Source organism: Empidonax traillii, unplaced genomic scaffold (assembly GCF_003031625.1).
Source record: "Empidonax traillii isolate 1590-97213 ecotype Southwest subspecies unplaced genomic scaffold, ASM303162v1 scaffold258:size685985, whole genome shotgun sequence".
In the NCBI taxonomy this organism is placed as follows: Eukaryota; Metazoa; Chordata; class Aves; order Passeriformes; family Tyrannidae; genus Empidonax; species Empidonax traillii.
In genome coordinates, this window is record NW_020955451.1 from 126674 (window position 1) to 146194 (window position 19521).

The 19521-nt window shown below is 39.0% G+C and overlaps 1 protein-coding gene across 2 annotated transcripts in view; it reads left to right on the forward strand.

The window, feature by feature from the left end:
* The window catches only part of SUCLG2 (succinate-CoA ligase GDP-forming beta subunit), a 106161-nt gene that overhangs the window by 77717 nt on the left and 8923 nt on the right, over positions 1-19521 (forward strand). The gene's annotated exons all lie outside the window — the stretch shown is intronic.

A 19521-nucleotide genomic window follows, 5' to 3' on the forward strand; every position in this document is an offset into this window, starting at 1 on the left:
TTTGCTGGTGGAGGAAACACCTACTATTCTGAAAGGTTAATAAAGAAATGGGCATTTGATGTGTCATTTGATCCAGGGTGTGTCTGGGTGAGGATTGACTGGTGTTCCAGGTTTGGACTGTGAGTTTTATGTTGCTTTGCGTTTAGAGCTTGTTAAGAACTCCCCAGCTCTTTTTGAAATCTATTCAATACTTGGGGCAAATGTCAGTGGCAGTGTCCAAGGCTGAAGAGTCCCAGGATTGGGGTCCAAAATAGCTTCTGGATGATCACAGGTCTTGTCAGTCTCTGGGGCAGAACCATGGCACAGACTTGCCCATGCTCTGATTCATGTTGGATATTACCTTTTTTTTTAGAGTTAGTATTCTGGAGTTAATCTCTTTGCTTGTAGCTTTTGTTGCAGAAAGGAAGTGATAAATTTCCGTCTATGCCTGTTAATTTTCTGTCTTTATTTCCTGGTCAACACACACTATGTTTTCTACCTTATCTTAAAAGCAAGCTTTTCTGGTGCTGGAGTAAATGTTCTAATTGAATCCATCCAGTTGGCATTCTAACAGCTTGTCAATTTGCTCGTGTTTGACAGCCAGCCCTGTTGCCTTCACAACTAATGCTAGTTGAGTGCCAATATAAACGAACATGATAATAGTCTGATATTATGTCTAGTCTTTTTCAAAATGTAATGTCAACACTTTTCTGAATCTGTTGTGTTTTCCTCAAAGAAAATGATTGAGAAATAATGAAATCTTGCTGTGTTTGTCATATCTGTGGACACTGAGCCCTACAAAGAATTTTTCCTTTTCTTTTGAAAGTCAGAATTGTGAACACTTTGTAAAACACGTCTTATTAGGTAGACTATTACAGTAAGAATGCAAAATTATGTCCATTTAAAAGAATAAGAGAAAAGGGGAAAAAAAAGGTGAAGAAAGGCTGCTCTTTAGATGATTTATGGTCTGCCTAGACCAAATGTGTCTAAATTAGACACATTTATATAATTTACCTTCTGAATGGATATAGATTAAATTCAATTGATGATGTCACTATTTCAAGAAAGGCACTTTTTTTTTTTTTTTTTTTTGCCATTTTTGCTGGTTTATATTGTTGACATCCAGAAAAAAAACCAAGTTTACCATTTATCATGACTTTCCAAAAGACTAATAAATGGTTTGGAGGAAAGGTTGATGAGTTGGGATAGTTGTGAGGGTAGCAAGAAACTGGAACAAATGTTGCCCAGACAAGTTGTGAATGCCTCATCCCTGGAAGTGTTCAAGGTCAGGTTGGAGCAACCTGGTCTAGTGGAAGGTGTCCCTGTCCATGGCAGGGATCTTCAGATGATCTCTAAGGTCCCTTCCAAACTAAACTATTCTGTGTTTCTATGACTTCCAAATGCTCTACCTCTTCAGTGTGCTAAATTATGTCCATGTGAACATTGAGTTTAACAGGCCCTTATATAGACTTATATATGTCTATATAAGTATCAAAGACCAATGACATAGTAAGCAGAACTCTACAGTACCTGTAGTCCCTCCAGGCTGTTTTCCGTGCAGCAGAAAGAAACTAATAAAAGGTACCCTCATTAAGATTTTGTTCCTGCTGGCGTGCTGGCTGGAGAAGGTTTGCTATCAGTACTTTGTCAGGAAATTCACTAAATTGACAGGAAAGGGGATGTTATTTATTAGTGCCCAAAACAAATGCAAATAAACACAAATAAATGCTGTTCTTTTTTAAAGCTGAGGTGAATCCCTGGAAAACGAAGTCACTTCCATTTCATCTGTCTGCTTTGTGGAAATAGAGGTCTATGAAGAGAGAAAGGTTACTTTTTGAGATTTAGTGCCCTGAAAATTTACAGGCTTGATGCTTAAGCAGTAATAAGTGAAGCATTAAGGCATTTCTTGGGGATTAATGACTGGCTGGGAGGAGTTGATGGCTTGAAGAATAGCTGAGGACCATTAACCTCCACTGGTCATTAATCTTCAAAGGCTGCCTTGAATACTGAGGTCATTATTGCTGTAGAAAATAAATATTTGAGGAGGGGGAGAGAAGGATCATACAAACTTCTAAAATACATGCTTTGAATGGTTTAGTAGCCACCCTGTCTGTCATATGCCAAGGTAGGTGAACAGTCCCTAATATTATTAGTCTACAGGATTAATAATAGTTTTGTATTTCCTTCACTCAGTTTGCTTTTATTCATTAATTCAGCTGTAAAATTCATAATATCAGGATAAATACAGTTGTTAGAAATATGACTGTAAGGTGTGTACAGCTGTGTGGCTGGAGAACAGGCCATGTAATAGTGCTTCTAACGTGGTTTTCATGTTTGAAGGAGATAGTGCTTCAAATTAAGGCTTCTTTCTGTACTGATTTTGCCCTTTCTCTATTTGGCAAACACTGACTTCTTTCCCACCCTCTGTGACTCAAATGAACCCTGAAATCACCATCACCTCTTCTGTTTCCTTCCTGATGCACTGTCAGCATCAGGGGTGCAGAAGATGCCCTACTTGTTCCTGTTCCTGGGGCTTTGGATGTATATCCAGGGCAACACGAGCTTTGGTTTGCTTTACTTGCTTGAGGATCTCTTTCAGTTTTTAAGGTACATATTCTTTTTCATTACATCAAGTATCTGCCATTCCTGTTCAGTGGATTTTTTTTTTTTTTGACCTCAGTTGCCTCAGTTACCTGCAGAGCTTTAATGAAACGAACTTGTTTCAAAAGCTGTGGATCAGCTGTTCATGTGGATCAGCCTTGCCAGAAGGAATGTAGGTGAGCAGACTTGTCTGCCTGTTCTACACCCATAACTAGTTGTGCAGGGGAAACCCAGGTAAAATCTACCCTGTTAAAGCTAAAACCCCAGAGTTAAAACAAACTGATAGCAGTAATGTGCTCAGTTTGTTAAGGTACATGGAGATTATACAAAACCAAATCTGTATATGCTTCTTGAGGGAGATTTGAAGATGAGCAAAGACCTTTAAGGTCATCTAGTCTGACTTCTCATAAACTCTTGACCAAAAATTCCCGCCTTGAGTTCAAAGTCCTGTGATTGAATTAAGCATGTGTCTTTTCTAGAAGAAATTCTCAATCTTCATATACATGCTTCATTAGTTTAGTCAAATACCATGCTTATACCTGGCAACTTTTCCATAGTTCTTCTACTGTAGTATGTTTTTATATTCAAGTATTAGATATCTCCTGTCAGAAGTTACTTTGTGATCTTCCACTGGGTTGTGTGATAGATTTTCTCAAGTGAAGAGAATTTTTGATATTCTGAGTAACTCTTACGGTTGCAATCTCTGACTCCATTCTCTTGCCAGAAGTCTGAGAATGTGAGAATTAAACTGAATTCTAAGAGGAGAAAAGACTGAGACAGCCATTGCTTTGTAGTCCTCATGTTTTGCACAGGAAGGAGTATCCGGAAAGCAGAAACTTCACATAGATTGCAACAGCAAAATTAGGTTAAAGACTTCCTAAACAGCTGTGCATGACATCAAGTTTGAGAGTGTGACAAAGATGCTGAAAGTCCTTTTTCTGGTTCATTCTGTAAAATCTGCCTTTTTCTACTAAAACATTTTAAATGGGAGACTTTACCTCAAGTGAAAGATGAATTAATCAATTTAAGCCTAAGGCAAGACAAGGTGTATGTCAAGTTACAAGGTTTTGGTGAAAAGCTGTCTGCTGCCGGGGTTGATGTGTGCAAGTTGCATAGCAAGCTATGCAATGGAATTGAAAACTTAGGAATAAATACATGTATGGTGTTGAAAAGTGAACGAAACAGACTTGCACTGACACTTAGTGCTCCCAGGAAAGACTTTTTCTTGTAGAAATGAAAAATTAATGAGAAACAGGCGACAACTGCAGCATCACGTTATACTGAAGGAAACTGCTACCTGTAGCTTTTTCATAATTGGGAAACCAAAATAGCTCTCCAGGAATCAATAAAATGGGTTTTGTTTCTCTGAGGGTTTGTAAACATTTAGCAGTCTTAACATTTGGAGCTGTGTGCAGTGTTCAACGGTGTCCATGCATATTTTTTTTGACATATGGATGGACTAATACAAAGAATGTTTACAAATGCTTACAAATATGTACCATACACGTGAAGGCCTGAAAATAACTAGTCAGTGAACTGAAAACCCAAACATCCTGGTGACATCCACATGCAGCAAGATATAAGCTGAACAGCTGCAGAATTCTGTGTTTGTAGATCTTGACCAAGACAGTTGTGTGGTCTTGTGAATTAACAGTAAGTAAATTCTTGGTTGCTGGCTGTAAAATGTTTGAAAGAATTTCAGTGCCTTCTTCACATGAACTGTCATTAACTGGGAGCATTTCTAGCTCTGCCATTAAATGGGTTTGTGGAATTCATTTATCAAATACTCAGCATACAGGAGGGCTGTGATTCTGCAGCGTTGGGTGTGGTGGAGGGGTCTGGACAGACGCAGGAAGGACTTGCTGGGTTTTGATTTCAAAGCCGAAAGAGCAGAAAATTATTTCACAAGTAGCTTTGTGACTCATGCATGAATTTGATACCAAAGGGAGAGCAGCAAGTTCTCAGTGTAGAAATACTTCAGTATTTTCTGCCAGTTCCAGTGTTTTCTACAAGTCATCATCACAGCTGCAGCCTTAGAGAGGAAATCAGGGATATTGGATTTGCTGAGATCCTGGTAATCAAAGCCTAGCAGGTAATAATAGAGGCTGGCTATGATGGTGATTAACTGGACCACAGTTGTTTTGCAGGAAGGTAAATTTTATGGGAACTTGAAGTGCAGGCCAGAAAATAACTGAGGTGATGACATTGAATGAGGGCTCATTGTTAATTAGTGCAAAAAACAGTGGCCAGTTTGAGGCATTAACTGTTTAGACCAGGGATCCAAACATCCTGGTGACAGTCACCTGTCACATCCTCGGTCTTTCCTTGGCAAATTGCGTAAAAGGATGATGTTGAATAAACCTCCTTTGAAACACCAATACAATTTGCTTGCTGTACCCCAAGTAGCCTGTCCTTGAAGGAAAAGAATACAGAACCAGTAAACACAGGACATGAGGAAAAGCATTACTTACTAATTTAGATCGGAATTGTAATCTCTGTAATTATTATATCTCTGATGGTAACCTTTAACAGATGGCTAATTAAAAGAGAAGGGTTAAAGAAACCCCTTAAGAGGCAATTACGAACCACAAATAAAAAGTCTTGTTCAAATTTCCTGAAATTCTTTTTTTTTTAATTTACTAAAATGCTGTATTGACTTTCTAATGATAAAATTCATATGCTTGGAGTGTTTAAATATATTTGTAAAGGTCAATCTGAGAATATAATTTCAATAGCAATGGTTTATTTTTAATTGTTTTGTATGTTCTCTGTACTTCTCATAGTGGTGACTATAAAGGAATGTTCTCTTTATGTGAAGGAGTGAAAATATTCATTGCAAAAGGATTAATGAAATGTAAGTGTAGCTGTGTTGTTTACTCGGGCAACTACCACTCCTGTTTACATTTGAATCCATTGCAATGCAGTTCTGAATGTTTTTTTTTTTTCTTATCTCTGCTTCATTTAATGTTTCTAAACATGTAGAAGAATGACAAATGTTTCACATGTATTTAGGTGCTTTTTTATCCAAACTTGATTATTCGAACTTTGAGCAGGAGTTGGCTTTGGACAGGATGAATAAACCACTCCCATGGATGATAATCTGACTGCTCATCTTGAGCAGATGAAACATCCACAGGTGAGAGAGTGCAGGAATTGGTAAATTGGATCATTTCAGTATCTCTGTTATTGTTCCTTCTGATCTCCATTGACTCTACCGGTTAATCTGCTTTCTTTGGACCACTGGTTGTATCACTCCTCACCTTTCTGGAGAACTTGTGCGTATTTTAAATGAAACTTTGAGACATTCATTCTGCCAAAGTGAACACTGACCCTTTCATTTTGCATTTTGCTTTCCAAATCCAACCTGTCCTGTTCTTAATCCCTGACAATGCTTTTCCTTCCCCATCAAGTTACTCCCCTGGTAATCTCTTGCAAAAGAACCTTGACAAACACTTGTGCCCTTCAATTATAATGCATGAGTAGCCATAACTTGCTGACACAGTTCATTCTTTAATTCTGAATTCCAAAGCCTCTTGATATATTGTTAATCAAATATTTGGGGTTTCTCATCTGGCTAGTTGAAAAATCAAGAAATAGCAACTGTAAAGTATTTGAGTATTTACGAGAGAGATGTACTGACTGTTTCAACAATCACATTTACCCAGTGCTTCTCATTTCTGATTTACATCAATTTTGTCTGCAGCAACGTGTTGCCTGGAGTTGTGATTGGTACTCATCACTTTTCTGAGATAGCTTTGATCATCTGCTCATACAGGATTTTTTGAACAATCCATCTAATTCCGTATGATCAGAATAATCCCAAATGAAAGGAACCTTGCAGTAATCACTGTACCATTTACCTTGGCCTAATTTGTTGATTTTTTTATTTTTTTATAATCTAAATTCTTCTTTATGCAGTTTCATAGTGTTTCACTCAATTTGGAAACGAAGAGGAACTAATAATGAGAACATTTTTCTTCATTGATATGAGCTGCAATTTTCACTGTTTCAGGCGTTTCTGGTGAGAAGGAATTGCATGCAGTGGAACAGATTTAAACACAAAGAAATGGTTTTTTAGACTCAGTGAGAGTCCTTGGAGGTTTAGATACACTTCTAATTTGGATCAAAACTGGAACTGTTCAGAAGTTTGTAGGGCAAAGAGATTTTCTTGATACTTTGCTTTCGATAAGTTTTAAATTTTTCATCCGCGTTGTGCTTAATTCAGAGCAGGATCAGCATTCCAGGAAACGCCAGGGAACAGCCTGTTGATTTTTCTGTTAGGCACGATGTAGGACTTTTTGGGTGTCTTGAAGCAGAGTTTTGAAACACTGCCCAGTTGTTTGTGGAAACAATTAAATTCATAGGCTGAAGTCGAGGGACTAATTCAAAAGCCTTTGCCAGTCTGCAACTGGCAAAGGATTATAAATGAGTATATCTGTCAGCTGCAGGCACTGAAGACAAACGGCAAAGTGAAACTTTGATAATGAATGTTTTATTATCTGTTGTTATTTGAGAATCATTCACTTGACTTTGTGGATTATCAAGTTAAATTGTTTCTCCACCTTTCCCACTCCTCTTCCCATCGCACCAAGGGAAACAAGTTTGCAATACTGTACATGAGTTACAGGTACTTAAAGAAAATAATTGATTTTTAAATGCCTGTATTAGACCTCTGGAGCAACCTTGCATTAAGTCTGTAAGAAATTTGGTGTTTTGTTAGTTCAAGGTTAACCATAATGAAAAAGAGCATTTAGAAGGAAATGGCAACATGCTGTTCTAGTCTAGGTCTTGGCACATCTTTTGTGTCCTTAATTGTACGTGTTGTAGTTTTTTGTTTGTTTATTTTACCAGCAGAAGGTTTTTGTCTGTCAAAGATGTCACTTATGCAACAAGCCTGCATATTACTTTTATTCTATTTGAATATACTGAGCTTGTAAAGATCTTGTACGTTTATTTTTCCCATTTAAGTGGGGGGAAAAGGCATACAAATGCTGCCATTGTGTTTAGAATTGCATTCAAGAAGCAGATTACATTTCTGGTCTATTTTGGATTAATATAATATTCCTTAAAAGAACTCAGTCTTTTACCATAAGCAATATAGTTGCTCTGTCTTCGTATTAACTCCTAATTGTGGGCATTACAGAAGATTAAAATAAGGTCTTACAGGGAGTGCAATCACTCAGTCTTTCAGATCTAAACATTTGTTGATATGGAAAGCAAACTATTCTTGCAAATTATTTAAGCCTGAAATTAAATAAGCCGTAATCTTTTTCTTTTTTTTTCTTTTTTTTTTTTGATATCTGAAACTCAGCCTTTATGCTTTCAAAATAACACAGGATTTCAAGCAGTTAATTCCAATGACAACTTTTCACAGCTTAAGAGTTACCTTATTTTTACAGAATTAGTCTTAACCCATGGCCTTTAACATTTTACCCACTCAGGCAGGCACTTTTCAATTAATAAGGGGGCTGGCACCTCAGCAATGAATATACACAGGGAAGCCTGCAATTAATAGATAACCTGAAACAATAGTTTTAATAGCCCATGATTGAGCTTATTTAATAAGTAAGGAGATTTTCTCACTTTAAACAAAGAATAAGTGAATGTGTGGGAGATTAGCAGTGTGCATCAGGGGGATGGCATTGTCTGGGCTGAAAGGAGCTGCACATCTGTAGATAGTTGATAATTCAGATAATTATTCATTTATGTGTAACTGACTATTTCATAATAAGAGAGGGGTACAAGTTTGGGGTTTTATTTTGTCTGACTTAGGGAAATGATTAATTACAGAGCTGTATTTCGTGTCAAGTTGTGAATAAATATGTTTAGCATTCATATGGTTGTTTACAAACAGGAAACCCACACCACTTGCCAACAGTTTGATTAAAAAAAAAAAATCATTCAATTCATCAGTAATTCTCTGTAGGAAAGATCTTTACATTTGTGTAGTTTGGCATTTTCTAATTAAATTCTTCTAAAACATTTTAATTAGGCAGAAGTAAACCAGAGTCCTTTTGTTTGCTCTTTGTAAACACTCGGAGGTGTCACAGAGGTGAGAGCTGTCGAGAGTGCTGCAGGGTATCTTGGCTTTTGAAGAGTGCTCAGCTTGAGGCTTTTTTAGTGTGTCCACACTTAGTTGGGAGATGGCTTTATCAAATCAAATAGTGAATTCCAGAAGCCAATTTTCAGTTCAAGTTCTACAACGTGTTGGTTCCCTGAAGGAACCAACTGTGGTAAAATACTTTGGACTGATGATCTCACAGAAATCTCTTTGCAGTGTTTTCCCAACAAAAGAGAAGGATCTTCTGGAACAGGGACTTGTAGCAAAGCGGTTTGGTTTGTCCATCATCTTTTTTGCAACCACCACTGAGGACCACTGAGTTCCCATCCCTTTCAAAGGACCTGGATAATGGAAACCGAGAGTTCTGGTTTCAGTTTTCCAAGAGCCTTACCTTTTTCAAGCTGTGAGGTTTTTGGGGGTTGTAGATGTGATGACTGAAAGGTGTCAGTGCAGTGCCATGGGGGAATCTGAATGGAAAGCTGCTTTTAGGCATTTTTAGAATTTAGAAATTTTTATTTGGGAGTGGCTCTGGGGTGTATCTTTGGAATCCTGCACCAAGGAACTATGGTTTGATTTGCCAGTGCAGTACAGCACTGAACACGGCAGAAAATGTGAATTTAAAAAAAGTCTCATACTGAAGATGAGTGTCAGCTTTTGGCTGTGTGGAAGCTGGTTGGTTGTATAACTGAGTATTTGCTGGCTATTTGTTTGTTTTCATCATACTTAGTTTCAAGTGTTATGAGAGCATACATTTGAGGCTTGTTCTGACATTTTATGCAATTTAATGTGGGAGGTTTAAATCCTCATAAGATTTTTCTAATTCCCATTGAAGTTAACAAGTATGTAGGAGAGCTGTTTTTGAGATACATATTTTCCTTGACCATACTGCAAAATCACTTGTGAGGCAAGGGAATATGGTTAACAGAGACACCTACAATTCCATGTGGTATTCTTTACAGAACTGGGGTGAGATATAAAAAGCAGACTGTGATTTACATGTGTCTCATGTTAATTTTAATGTGCTTGACTCGCCATGGCTGCTTTGAGCATCTCAACCTTGATTAATCTAAAGTTAAGTTCCTTTATGCTGGCTTATCTGTGATTGTTTTATGCTCACTCCATCTGTTTCTTAATGTAGCTCTATAACTTCTTTCACAGTTCAGATTTGCTGATTATATCACTTTGGGGTTGTGGCTAAAACGTTCAGCTCTGGTTTTATTACAAGATGCTTTGATAAACTTGTGAAAAGTGGATGGGAGATCATTATCGAATAATTATTTCTCTGAAGGTGATTCCCTTTTTTCATGATGAAAATAGGTAAAAATAGTTCAGTGAAGATGAAGATGATAGGTCAAATTATTAGGAGGATTGAAGTGCCATCACTGATTTGTACTTGGCAAAAGAGTCAGGCCAATCTTTCCCCCCTGCTATAAAGAAAAAATGTTAAGTTGCATTTTATGATTTTGCAAGTAGCAAGAGAATCCAAAAAAGTATGTAGAACCACTTTGTAAACTCCTTAGTCATCCCATTTTGCAATAATCCAGTTCTTAGCTTAGCATCCTATTGGTGGAGATGTTATTACTGATCATTAATTTTTAAACTGTCACCTTTTTTTTTTTAGTTTAAATTGCTTTATATAAGCTTAAGTTTGTTCCCCACTGGGACAAAGTCACAGGTGTTAATTTCAGTTCCCACCTTCTGATTGGGATCCTGTGCTTGAAAGGATAGGAAAGAGCAAGGAATTAATTGTATTAAAGTAAAAGGAGAAGTAATCAAAATCACCCATTCTGGTCACTTGTCCAGTGCCACATACCTGATTGATGCTGAGTGGTAACTGCTGAGATGAGATAGTTTTGTAATCAGTGAAACTGATAAAGGAACATATGATTCAGACACTATTTTATGATTTAATTTAGACAGGGGTTGCATAGATGAATTAAACTATGGATACACATTGTGTTTTGGTGGGAGAATGTAACTGCATTGAGTACCATTTGGATCTGAGTTGGTCTGATCTATTTTTCTCCATTAGCCAGAGGCAGGTTCCTAGAGAGAAACACAAGAAGAGGACAAGAGTGTGAGGATACTTTCCTGGTAGATTCCCCCTGCTTCTTAGTGATCTTTGATATCCTTGTATTTACAAGTCTTCGGTGGCTTTCTTTCTAGGAATTTGTTACTGTATATTCTCAGCTTGTGTAAGCCTTTGACATAAACAATATCCTGTGGCAGCGTTTCACACAATAACTACACTCTGTATTTAAAAATAACAGTAAAGGGACCCCTTCTGTATTTCACCATCTGTGGGATTACAAGAACTAAGAACTAAGAACTAAAATTACCCAGAGGCAGGTACAAAATGGTTCCACCTCGTTCCCTTTTTCCCTTGCCATTTGCAGTCTTTGCTCCATATCCTCCTCCTGTTTCCTTGGCTAAGATGGAAAGTCATGGTTTATTTAGTTTTTCTGAATACAAGGCTTGTCCAGCATCTTTATCACTCTTCTAAGTACCTTTCTGAGTTTTACTGTTTCTACTTTGGTTTACTACATGTTAATAGTGAGCTGATTTTTATGTGGTAGTAATTTGGAACCTAATGAGCACAGCAATTCGCAGTTTTGATGACTGCAACGTTACTGTAAAAGAAAGGGTTTTAATTATTTGGAGATTTCAGATGTGTATATGCAATTCAGTACCCATGACAATGCATTTTTATACTTTAATTAAGCTTCTTGAAGTACAGAACTCCTTTTTACAAGTTTCCATTGTCTCAGTAAGAAAAGCAGCCTGACCTATATAGGAGCTTCTGGTGCATTTCATTTGCTTCTGCACGGGGAGTACATGTCAGAGATGTTTCTCAGGTGACAAAAAGGAAGATCCTGAGTCTCTCTAGAGCACAAGAATAACTGTTCAACTCTCTTCTCCCTTGCGAGGGGTACTTCCACTGAGTATTTGTATTTCAAAGGCTGTTTCTAAAGAGGACATAAAGATAGGTTCTGTTGAAATAAATAGGAAGTTTTGAACTAGTCATCAAATCAACACTTCTGTTTGGATATTAGTGATTGGACCACTTACTAGTATTGGTTTGGGGGATTTACCAGATGTCCTTTACACACCATAGTGCAGTCAGCAGGGTAACATACTGTTTGAACAATTCCTCTGGCAGCGCCCATGCTGTGGATTGTGTGCTGCTCCAGTTCCATTTCATCACATATCCATGCTCTCCAGGTACTCCCTCTTTTGAGGAATATTGCTTTTTTTTTTTTTTTTTTTTAGTTTAAGGCATTTAAAATCGACCTTTTCCCTTTCAACACACCTTAAGATGTGATGAAACTGTACAGAGCTGCACCCCAGGGCACAGCATGTTGTTGGAGGAACAGGAACCCGTCACTACCTCCTGTGTCACATGGCTAAATAACGATCAGGTCCTCACATTGCTCTTCAGAAAGCTGATTATTGTTTAGCAAAAATCTAATTGGAACTCCAGACACTAAGAGCATTAGAGAAAGTGTATGATGTGCCTTTGAGAAATTAATCTAGAAGTGCAGAGGCAAAATTCAGCAAATATTGGATCAATTTTTATAGACTTTGCTGTTGTGAAAGAACTCCTTGCAGTCATGCTGCTGTATAAACTGTCTTGGATGAGCGGTTTTGGAGGGTGTCTGTAACTTATCATGCTAATATGGAACAGCCAACATGAATTCCCTCAGTACTTAATGACCAGTGCTTACTGCTGGTGCCAACAGGATAGGTGGTGTGGGTGCATCTTGGTTTTGCTTGAATAATATCCCTCCAATCAGGCCTAAACCTGCAACTGCCCTTAGTTCTGGGTGCACAAAGAGGAGTTGAAAAGAAATCCATATTGTTGCACTCTCTTCTGACACACATGAATTGATCACGTGTGTTTTTTCAGTCTTGCAGTACGTGTTCATATAGGTATTTGTCATCCCTATATTGTTCTGCAGTGTGATCTGCTCATCCAGAGGCTCAGTCTCCTTGAAGCTCAGATATTTAAGTAAGAGTCAGAGCAAGTTTATATACTTTTATTCCATACACCCATGGTCTGATAGAAGAGTTACCCTTCCCTACTGGCAAAATGCAATTGTTCTAGGAACTGCCTGCTGCATTTTGTCCCCAAAACAATACTAAAAGCTGTTGTCCTGATTCACTGTTCACTTCAGAACAGTGGTCTCAGTATTTTCTTCCCCCCTTTCCCTCTTTTTTTTTTATTCTTGTCCCCTTCTATCTTAAATAAGGATTATATTGGGAAGTGGTTGTGCTACCTACCAGTGAAAGAACATGCCTGTGTGGTTGGAGACACTCCCTGCCTGCTCTGCCAGGATCATTAGGGAGGGGTTTGTGTTCTCTGGACACAGCTGAAGCCTGGTGAGGTGGGAGCACAGGCACAGGCAGAATGTGATAGTTTACATCTTCATAACCACGTCTCAAGTGTGATCCCTCACCAAGGACTGCATGGGAATGATGCATTGTCATGATGGATGTGTTGGTGCCAAGGCTCAGGGTGTGCAGATTGTGTGTCCTGCAGATGAGGAAACACTCCCAAAACCATCGTGATGTGAGACTTCTCACTGGAATTCAATCAAAATGAGGGGTCCTGAGGTCACCTTGCTGCCTGCCGTGATATTTTGGAATTTGAAGGAGGCTGTGTGTCTGGAATTGGAATATTCCTGTTCCCAAGACACGGGCTCCTTGCAGCTGGTCAAAGGAAAGTCTCCAGGGACTCTTTCCAGTACAATACCGTGCTGTGTAATCTGCTAGTCTTCATTTCATCTCATGCTATTAATTTAATGAGCTCTGATCCCTTAATTTTTATTCTTGTGTCAGTGCTATGGAGAATTAAGACAAAATCCCATGGCAGAGATGTTCCTGGTGGTCTTTTCTGGGAGGTATCTTTGGTTTTGGAGGGTACCATAGCTCTCCCTGCCCCAGAACCCTGCTGACCTGCATGGGCCACAACCTGGGTCTGGTCAGTCGTTACTCTGCTTTTCCTACCTGTCAGTTGGTCCCCCCAGACAGAAAAATCTGAATTTTGTTTTGGAGATTCATCAGAGTTCCTTTCCTGCCAGGGCATCAGAGTGCATTACTAGTGAATCTTAAACCTTGACCTGTTTTAGAACAGTACAAGACATTCAAAATTACATTGTATCAGCATTTCTTCACCTAACTGCAAGCTTTCTTTGCTTTGCTTTTTGTTGATTCAGCTTCCTTAAACTTATCACCTTCAGACTTTCAAAATTCCATCCAAAAGAGGCAGAGTAATATTTTGCATCATTTTTTATAAAGCAAAATCAGATAGTTTGGCTTTAAGTAGAAAAAAATAACCCTGCTCTCCTCTCCGAAGGGATTTTTACATCTCTTTTCCACATTGAATTGCACTGTCCTCTAGTGGGTGTTTTAAGCAAATGGTTTTGTGTTTGTAAATCTTTCGTGCTGCTTAGATACAGTAAGCTTAATCTTTATTTTCAAATGAACCATAAATGTTATCTGAGATAAAAAGCTGGAGGATTAGAGTAATATTTCAAAACTGAATAAGAAAAATTTACATTTGACCTGTGGCCCAAGTTGTACTAATATAGAGATACATATAAAAATGTTTGTATCTGACTTATCAGTTGGAGCAGAAGGATAAAGAGTGAAGATGCAAGTGTATGGCATCTGTTTTATTACATTTTATTACTTTGTATTGAGAATTGGAGATAGCCTGCTTCTTTCATATTGAAACAAATTTGGTAGCTATGAATGAATGAATAATAAAGACCAGTGGAATAATAGGAAGGATTAAATGCACCTTATTAGATTCAAAGTGAAGAACTATGCAGCCCATTTTACCCAATGGTTTGGTCTTTTTCTTAATATTACTACCTACCTCTTAAAATGCCCTTCTTTTTAACTGGGATTCCCTGGGATTTGAGGTGCAAATCATCTCTGAAGCTCAGAATGGGAATATAAAAATTTTGAGCGACAGTGCTTGTCAGGTCTATGTGATTGCAGTGGTGGATGCCTGGATCCAGCTGCAGGTGACAGCACCTTTACTTTCCTTCCATGAACTGGGAATACATCTGGATTCTTGGTTTTTGTGTCCCAGCTTGTGTCCTGTGAGCTTCCCCACAGTCTTTAACATGTTTGAGTGATTTGAGATACCATCCTTGCAAGGTGTTTATTGTGTAGAGCAAAGGAGGGAAGGAGCAAATGCCTGGCACTCCGCTGCTGACTCGCTTGTCTTACTTATTTTCTGGCGCCTTAATGACTTCATTTGGTGAAAGAATGTGCTTTTGCAGCCACGAAGTAAAACTCTGCTGACCAGAAGGACTGGGAGACGAGGTGCATGTTTTCACCTCAAAAAATGCTGTGAGCCTCCAGGCAGGAACATGTTTGCCAGCTGTACCATGCAAACCCCAGCCTTCCACACAGATGTGCCCTGTGGCATCCTGGAGAAGAAAACTTGACAAATACAGTCTGTTTCCTGCTGTCTGGGTGCACTTTTAGCTGATGAAAGAGTTAGGAGTGGTCAATAAATGAATTCACTTAGCTTGAAATGTGAAGATGGGTTTTTTTCAGATTTCAATCAAACAAACCATGAGCACATTCTTTGCACGTGTAACTTTTATTTGTTGCTGCAGATGTGGTTTTACTGACAGTTGCTGAATAAAATACACAGGCTGAGCTTCAGAGTCACAATTTCCAGGAAGGCCAGAGATTACACTGGTGATTTTATAATAATATTTATAGTTCTCTGTGTGAGTGTTTATACATCTGTGTGTGCATATAAGGGAAAAGATGAGAAAGGGCAGGGGAGTTGAAAGAGCTTCTCAAAAAAATGCACTAGCAGAAACTTTGATTAAAGGGATCTGAATGTTGCAATAATCGTGGTTTTGAGCCATCTTTATGTCAGCCATTCCAAAATGTTTCTCTAAAGAACGTATTTTAAAACATCTATTAAAAAAAAAAAAAAAAAAAGAGAATACTTACGTTCAGTGTACTATTCAGTAGTGTTCACAGGAAATCTGTGCTTACAATCATTTGGGGTTTGGTTTTTATTGGACAGTTCTCTAGTTGTATTTCTGGCCTCACAGTTTTGTACATACTCAGCCTTATCCAGAAAGGCAGTAGCCAAGTGGTTTCACTGTTGCTGACACATTCCCACCTTGCCCCAGGTCCTCACAGCACGCTGGGGGCTCTTCCTCCCTTCAGGGCCGGTGTTGGTTTTGTCTGCAGGGTCAGTCGGATCCGGGGGTTTGGGGACCCACAGAGCTCAGATGCTGAGAAGGCAGCGGGGGAGGTGTTTATGTGCAGGACAGGGAGGGAGAAAGCAGGACAAATTCTTTGCTGTCTGCCCGTACTTGGGTCATATCCAAATGATTATGAGACCTCAGCCCAAGCTGAATTGCGTTCCTGGTTGGATTTCTGTTCTCTGTGAGGTTCAGAGCTTGACCTCCCGTGAATTACCCATTTGGAGCTGCAGCACGTTGTTATCCTGCACCTCTTGTAGTCGTTTTGTGGTAACAGCAAAGGTGGAAGATCAAAGAGAGGCAACAACTTCCAAGTGTGGAGTTTTTGTCCTCTCTCTTTTCGTGTGCAGAACTTGTGGTGTGAGTGCAGGCTCAGGTCAGCAGACAGGAGTGCAGCAGCTGCAGACAGCCAGACGTCCCCAGTATGGATTTATAAATGGGCTTTGGGAAAGGTGCAGTGTTTTATTGGTGCTGCCTCCATGAAACCTTAACTGTATGGTTATCAGGACTTGGTGTGCATTTTGTTAGGGCTAAAAATATTTTGGAGAAAAAAAATAATAAGAGGATGTAGTAATGCACACACACTTTACCTGATTTTTTTAGAGAGCAGCCAGGTAGGTTAAAGCTGCTTCTGCTGTACCTAAAATGCCCTTAGTTGTGAGGAATCTGGTGGGCTGGTGGATCATGTCAGTGATCCAATACAGTTCTAGCAGTAATCTCCTAACACCATTACTTTGCTGAGTATACAATTACACTTATTTGGGTTGGGGGTGGTGGTGTTGGTGCCAAACATTCAAAGCAGAACTGTGGGCTTTGTCAAGGCTGACTTTACCAAAACATCACTGTAAATTAAAACTGTTAGTTTTATTAATAAAGCAGCATAGATTTCATATAGATACAGCTATACAAAAATGTATCTTTTTTTTTTCTAGAGAGAAATTACTCTGTGTGTCTGCATATATGTTCTTATAGCATTTTGGAGTGCAATTAATGGATATTCCAGTATCTGCAAAGATTTGATAGGACATCAAACACGAAGAGAGTGATAGTGCAGCACTCAGGTTCTATCCCTTTGACTTCCCAGCATTGGTGCCAAGGCCTGGCAGATTGTGGGTTTTTACCAACACTGATGGTGATATCTTCATGCTGTTGGGGGTTCCCTTGTTTCTCCAGAGGGATCCATGATCAGCTGCGAGTACATCTGACAGTGATTTCACATCTTTCAGTTGTTTTGGTGGATGAAAAAAAAAAGCTTAACCCATGGACACGCTGCTATCTTTAGTTAATAATTTAATATTTAATAAAGTTGCTGAAATAGAAAAAAAAAAATTAAAAGGCATACTAGTGGATAAAAATGGTTATTAGAATAATGATGTATTTAGTAACCTGTTCTGTCTGCAGGCAGTTTGCCCTCTCCTTAATATGTCTGATAGTTCATGTGCATTGGACACTCAGCATCTGGATATATAATGGTTCTGATCTGCAATGAGAGGTTTACTTTTCTCATGGACTCAAGTAATGCAGAGATTGTTCATTATCTGTGAATATGGAACACTGAAAACCTCTTCATCCATCTGCTGGGTCTGAATGGTAAAGTCCTTTGAGCTGGAAATGCAGGATCTGGTCAGGCTACAGAAGCAAATATAAACAATGTTCACAGATTTCAGCAGAGTTAAAGTGAATCTCAGCATGATTTGAACTGATCTTTTGGCTTATTTGGAAGATTACAATAAAACCCAAAATCGAATGCTCTACCTGATTCAGTTTCTTATTGATTGAATCCTTTTAGACTCTTCTCTAATTTAACAGTGTATTTTTATTAAAGTCAAGCATACCAACATCAATTATCCAAACTGCATCTAATTTCCTTCAACTTTTTTTTTTTTTTTCCTTTTGCTGCCAGTGGATTAGAAGGCCTGATTAGAATTCAGCTTGAGAGCTGAAAAGCAGATCCTTAAATGAGAATGTCTGAGTTAGGAATTAAAATATCTGTACTGGACATAAAATCCTCCTCCTTATCTCTACTAATGTAAACACACTTGGTTAAGTTGATCTGTCACATGTCTGGTGCAATGTCCCTGAATTAGGAGGATGTATTAGAAGGGGTGGAATGGTGTGTGGGGCTTGTCCCACTGTTAGAATCTATCACCAGTGTGTTTTAACACCAAATTGCTTTGCACAGAGATATCTCTGCCACCAGGGTTAATGTGATAGGAATTTGAAGGGCTCCATTTTTTCTTTTATGTTGTTTTACCTCCTAACAGCAGGGAAGTTTTTGTATGCACAAGCACAAGGAGCAAGGCAGAGAAGAGGCCTCCTAAGGTTTTATTTTTGGTAACTTCTGCAGAGTTAAGGATTTTGTAACACAAAGGTGAAATAAATAATTTCAATGGCATCACCAAGTTCATATCCAGTAAAGCCTAAACTGATAAATGCATGTATTTAACATGACATGAATGTGTCAAATCTATAAGAAAGAGTTATTTTATAAATTAAATTGTATGTTCTGGTTTGACTGAGTTATAAATTTCCTTCTGATGCCATGTGTGCTTTTCCTGGATGAGGAAGCCATGCCATGAGCCATCTCCAGGCTGTTACTGTGCAGGCTCCATGAACTGAAAAGGCTGGTGTCATGTAGTAGATCATTGTACCTAATTTCAGAGGGAGAAATTTGGATATCAGGATTTTTAAGGGAGTTAATTATTGCTCTACTTGTATAGAATTAGAGGTGTTTTCGTTCTCTGAAGGTCTTGATTGGACAACTAACTCCACTGCAAGTAGTAAGAGGAGACAAGTAGCAGGGGGAGGCAGAGTCCTGGCACATCAGCACTACATCAAAGAGGTGGCATCATGAAAAGTCTTGGAGCTGAAAGGAGCAGCAGGTGATGAGCAAGATGCCAATGACATGGTCCCATTGCCAGCTTCGTTTTATGACTGTGGTGTGAGCACTGGAGTTCAATTTTTGTGCAACCTGGTCCAGTGGAAGGTGTCCCTGCCCATGGCAGGGGGTTGGAACAAGATAATTTTTAAGGCCCCTTCGTACTCAAACCATTCCACGTTTCTGTGATCCAGTGGTGCAAAATAAACACTGCATTTACACCAGTAAATGAGATTTTTTGCATCCTAGAGAACTGCTTAAGCACCAAGGCAATTTCTTGTGGGAAGTAAAGCGTTTGTTGAGATGTCTTGATTCCCTTTTGTGCCGTGGATGGCAGCGTCAGTACCACTGGTGAACCTCCAGCCTGTGCGTGTGACTGCACATCACAGGAGTTAATTGTCACGTTCTGTCTGCAGAGGAACATTAAACCAGAGCTCTAAATGTGTGTGACCTCAGGGAATTCCCGTGGTGCTGGAATCAGTCTGGCTACCTGGAGGTGGGCACAGGGAATCCGTTCATCTGGTGCAGCGAGTTAAGCATAATTGCAGTTGACATCATGCACAAGTGAAATCCAGTGATATTTCATTCCTCCAGACCTAATCCCTTCTTTATCCTGTCGGTTTTTTGAGTCAACATGATTCTGGCAAAGCTTGTTTGTGACACCCAGTGAAGCTGATTGTAGAGCACCCCAAGTGTTGTGGACTAGCCCCACTGTGGGATGAGAAACAGCACAGCCACATCCTTTTGGTGACCTCCTC